The sequence below is a fragment of the Egretta garzetta genome, unplaced genomic scaffold, assembly GCF_000687185.1.
Source record: "Egretta garzetta isolate BGI_Z169 unplaced genomic scaffold, ASM68718v1 scaffold19, whole genome shotgun sequence".
In the NCBI taxonomy this organism is placed as follows: Eukaryota; Metazoa; Chordata; class Aves; order Pelecaniformes; family Ardeidae; genus Egretta; species Egretta garzetta.
In genome coordinates, this window is record NW_009260768.1 from 1770405 (window position 1) to 1775875 (window position 5471).

Below are 5471 nucleotides of genomic sequence, written 5' to 3' on the forward strand. Positions count from 1 at the left end.
GGGACATCCCTGCCTGGGGACGTGTGGGGACAGTCGTGATGGCAGCGGTGAGGCTCCATGCCGAAGCATCAGCACAATCAACTCCCAGCTCCCCTTCCCCGGTGTCATTTATGTGTGCAGGGACACCTCCACGTCACCTTCCCCAGGACAACAGGGCTGCCCCCGCACCAGCCGCTCCTCCTTCCGCCTGCTTGCACGGTCCTGCCTGTCCTCCCAGCAAGGGATGGGGACGGGGTCCAGTCCAGCCCCTTCCCCACGCCGGGCAGGAGGGCAGTTGCCCCCTCCCGCTGCACCCTGGGGCAGGCAGGCAAAGGCAGCGCCGGGGAGGGCTGGCAGCTCCTGCCTGTAGCAGCACCAGGAAGAATGAGACCGGTGGTCGCAACCATGCGTTACCCAGAATCCCTAAAATGTATTTTAAACAACAAAAGGAGCACAAATTCTTGTGCAATCTTTCTCATTAAAGTGCCTGAGATGCTGCAAGGGGCAGCACCGCAGTCCTGGCCCCGGGGAGCCCCTGGGGCCGCGGGGCAGCCAGGACCCAAATCCCTTCGGCTTTTTGCAATAAAACTCCTTGGTGATGTCTGGGGTAGCTGTGGCAGGCCGAAGGTGCAGAGAGACACATCCCAGCACAGCGATGGCCCGGGGCACCGCAGGCTGAGGCAGGTTTGGAGGTGCCCCAGATGTGCCTCTCGCCGGGCACGGCAAGTGGGGTCCCTCTGTCCCTGCCCTGTGTCCCCTTTGCGCAGGCTGGGCTCGCGGCCGGGCTCTTTCCCAACCCAAATCCATCTGTGTCAAAGCTGGGGCGGTGACGGAGCCAGCCTGGACCCACACCAAAGCGGCTGCGGAGCCAAGGGAGCGAGGACATCCAGGGACATCCCGGAGGACAGGGCACAGGAGCGGCGCAGCACCGCAGGGCCAGGCACGGCGCCTCCGCCCCATGAGCTCACGGCACCTCTCGGGGCACAAAGTGACAGCTTTGTGCTTCTCTGCTGGCGTTGGGCTCGCCGTGAGAGATGCGATGGCCGCGGTGCAAGGCTGGGGGAGCGCAGAGCCCCACCGGCATCGAGCCACCACCCGCGGCTGCTTGGAACCGGAGGGGATGCGAGCGGCAGCGGATCGGCGCGTGCTGTACCTAACCCTGGCATTTCAAGCTGGCGCAGGAAGCCTGGCTGCCAACCGCAGAGTGCTGTCAAGTCCCAATTTAACGCGCACAACCCTCCGACAAGCCAAGCACGGTGGGGAGAGACACGGGCAGGAGCAGAGATTTCGGTCCGTGGTTGCCAAAGGCTCATTAGCGGTGGGGGTTTAGCGGTAGGATTCCCGGGGAATGTGTGTGGCAGCTTTCACTGCAGCGCGGTCCCGGTACCCTCGGCAGAGATCAATAAAGTAATTATGGAGGCAAATAACGGCAGGGCGAGAATGGGAGAGGTGGGAGCGGGAGGAAGGAGCCGTTTGCTGGGAGGGCTGGGGGAGCCCCCGGGGAGGGAGCCGGGTGCGGGGGGCGCGGGGCGCCCCGGGGCCAGTGCCTCTCCCTCCCCATCAGTCACAGCTGCAGACGCTGCTGGATTAGATCACATCGTCCGGCAGCAGCCAGCCTGGGTCTGCCCTGCCTCAGGGGGTGCGGGGAGATGGTCCAGGCCTGTTTGTCTGGCTAATTAGCAGAAAGCAAAGCCTCCCCCATCCCAGGCATCCCTGTAATTGAGCCAGGCAGCCTGGCGTCAACAGAGCCACCGAAGCCGCTCCTGGCTGTTGGGCTGGAGATGGGAAGGGAAAGGGCAGGGAAAGGGCAGCGTGACCTGGAGAGGAACCACCACAGCCACCTCTGCCTGTGCTGGCCCTGTCCCTGTGGCCACAGGGGACAGCGGGGTCCCTCTGAGGGCAGCATGCTGGGGAGGAGCTGGCTCGGCCATGGCTGCTGGTGCACGGAGGCAGAGCTGCTCGGGACCAGCTCGCCGCTCTGCAAAGGCGATGACGAGGTGATGATGCCTTGGGCTGGCGCTGCACCCCCCGCGCTGGGAGTGGGGACAGTGACGGGGCCAGAGAGGCTGCGTGGCATTGCTTTGCTCCCTGCAAATGTCTTTCCCACCACGCCATGGGATGCTGCAGCCAGAGGAAAGGGGATGAGAGGAAGCTTTAACCCCCAGGGACCTGTCCCCCAGCCCAAGCAGGGTCCGGAGCGATGACCCGGCATTTTTGCCATCAGTTGTTAACAGAGGTAACGGGAGAGACCAGCAGAAGGGCTGTGGGCAGGGGCACTCCTGAGGACAGCAATGGACAGGGCTGAGACAGGCAGGGCATGTGCGGGGACCTCAGGGCACCCCCGTGGGACCCAAAAGCTGGTGACCAGCCCCGTGCACCCCCATCCCTCCCCCAGCAGCGTGGGGTGGCTGCCAGGCGAGCAGAAGGAGCAAGCTGCGGAGCGAGCTGTGCTCGGGAGCAAATCCTTCCCCTCCTGACTGCTGGGGAACGGCAGCTGCCTCCCAGTTCCTCCAGTTCCCCTCTGCCATCAGAGAGCCTCACCAGTCCAACACAGCCTCCTTCATTCCTGCAAAATGCCGGAGATGTTGCTGCCTCCCCTTCACGTATCGGGGAGAAAGGCCGGCTCACCCTACCCCTCCGTTGGCATCCAGCCCCCCAGCTCCTCACAACACTCATTTCCAGGACAGGGGTCGACAGCGCTGTTTTCCATGGGGAGTCTTGCAGAACAGCTGGGAATGGATGGCAGGAAACTTGGAAGGACTTTAAAACCCGCTTTGTGGTCACGTAATCCCCGTGCCCCTCTCCCATGGGTTATATCGGCCGTCAAAGCCGTGTGGGAAGAGGCCGTGCATTTCTCCTATATCCAGCCCTGCCAGTAAATTGCTTTTCAGCAGAGTGGATGCTTCCCAGGCTAAAGGACAAAGAGGAGTTTATCTGCCAGCACCAAACCAGCTGCTGGGGTAACACAATGATTTCTCTCCAAACCAGGGACCACCCAGAGGTACAGATCGGACCCTACGCTAGCCTATAATGCAACGCTAAATCTAAGCAAAATTAAAAAAAAATCTCTTTGAAAGGCTCAAGCACAGCTTCCCCATTCAGCTGACTGCTGCTGCACTCCTCGCGGAACGGAGAGCGGCTCAGATCAGCCCCTTCATACACACCAGCCCATCACTTCTTTAGGTTTGGGGGGGTTTTACTGAAGAGCAGATTTGGTTTTAGCCAAAGCAGCTTGCTGGCTGAATTCACGCAGCTCCCTGGCCCCTGCATCCAACCCCAGCTTCCCACCGAGGTGAAAGCGAAGGGCAGAGGGCAGCTGAAGCCCTGAGGCTCCGCAGGCAGCCCCCAGCAGCCCCGCAGCTGGTGGATGGCACCGTGGGATCCCCCCGCTCGCCCTGCCCCACCTTCCCATCGCTCCAGCCCCCCCGGCACAGCGGGAAAACGATGCTCAGCACCACGCAGGGCACTGGGAGAAACCGCTGCGAGCCCAGGCTGGGGGAGGATCTCAGTGCCAGGGTGAGGGGGGACCGCAGCACACCGACCCGCCAGGAGCAAGGCTTGCCGACCACAGGGGCTGCGTGCCAAGGGACCCAAGGGAGGGATGGGGCAGCGTCACCTATTCAGGGGAGAAATCCAAGGAGGCAGCGCTGGGAACGCGCGCAGCGAGGATTTACACTGCCCTTGCCTCTGCCGATGCGGCTTTGAGGGACGGGCATGGCCAGGACATCCCTCCCGGGGAAAAAAACCAGCCAAGAGGGGCTAAAACATCTGCGAAAAGGTCACGAGGCATCAGAACCCTCCTGTGCCACGCTGGCGTGCCACACTCCCCCCTCCCCGGCATCGGGGACCGTCTCTGCTCTGCCTGCACCTCTGCCCACGTTTCCAGCAGGCAGAGCATGGCGGGGGGCCCCGGGGGCCCATGCCCGGAGCAGCATCCCAGGGAGCTGCCCTCGGCGCTTGCACCGGTGACAGGCAATGGGACACCCCAACCCCGCAGAGACCCGATCCCCCATCCGCAACACCAAAACCGCCTTCTTCCCTACCCTCCTTCCTCATGCACTTTTACTGGGATATGAATTTCCACATCATTTATTTCAGGAGAAGCTTTTTCCAGCCTCCTAAAGGTTCGTGAGGCTGATCGTGCTTCTCGCTCACGCTTGCACCGGTGACAGGCAATGGGACACCCCAACCCCGCAGAGACCCGATCCCCCATCCGCAACACCAAAACCGCCTTCTTCCCTACCCTCCTTCCTCATGCACTTTTACTGGGATATGAATTTCCACATCATTTATTTCAGGAGAAGCTTTTTCCAGCCTCCTAAAGGTTCGTGAGGCTGATCGTGCTTCTCGCTCATGCTCCAGGACCCTGTGTCTTCAGATCCACCTTGGGAAGTGGATGGCGAAGTGCAAATGAGAACCTCCCCGCTCCTCTTGCTGCAATCAGCAACCTCGCTCTGGGCTCTTTGTTCCAAGTCACTCTTAATTTCCTGCTTTCTATTGTCTCTTTGATAAGTGATGGAAGGGGGGAGAAGGAACAGCTATTATTTAATTGCTTTCAAGATCTCAAACAAACCAGAGCAGAGGTTATCTCCCCCAAACCTCTCTTTTTTGGTCTTCCTCCTCCAGTCACCATTACGGGGGAACTGCGGAGGGAGAGGCTGCGGCTGTAGCCACCCGTATCGCACAAGTCCCCGGAGATCCCAAAGCTGCGGGCAATCACCATGTCACCTTCCCACCTCTCCCAGGCTGTGCCAAGCCAGCAAGGACCTGCTTTGCCTTGCCTTTGGTGGCAAGATGCAAAATCCTGGCGCCAAGGTACCCCCAGCTTCCCAGGAGACTTTGGGACTCTCAGACACCTCTTGGGGGTCTCCAGCTGGGATCACAACGTGGCCGTCACGCTGCCATCGTCCCTGCCCTGTCCCCCCGCTGGCCCTGGAGACATCAGGAGAAGCTGAGCCCTTGGCACCATCACTGGAAGCAAAATGTTGCTTCTGCAGCAGGAGCCAGGCAGCGAGGCCAAGGTCGCGTGAGGAAGAGGAAGGAGCTGAGGGGCACGTGGGCCTGCGGGGTCTCTTCTGCTGGAAGCCCCGTGGAGCCAGGCAGGTCCCACCACGCTCTGGGGGGAGCAGGCTCCCTGCACCCACGCTGCCTGCTGCACAGCACCTCCAGCACATGCCCCTGGGCACTCCTCTGAGCCCCTGGGTTTGGGCACCCTTTGCCATGCACCGACAGCCTCTGTAGGCAGGAGAGGCTCCGCTCCCAGGCACAAAATCTGGGACCACATGGCCGGCCGGGCCTCTGGGAGCAGCACCCAGGGCCGCAGGCAGCCGAGGTGACAGGGCAGGGTGGGCAGAGCAGGGGCAGAGCAGAACAGGGCAGGGGCAGAGCAGGGGCAGAGTGGAGCAGGGACAGAGACAGGGACAGAGACAGGGACAGGGGCAGAGCAGGGGCAGAGCAGGGGCAGGAGCAGAGCAGGGGCAGGGGCAGAGCAG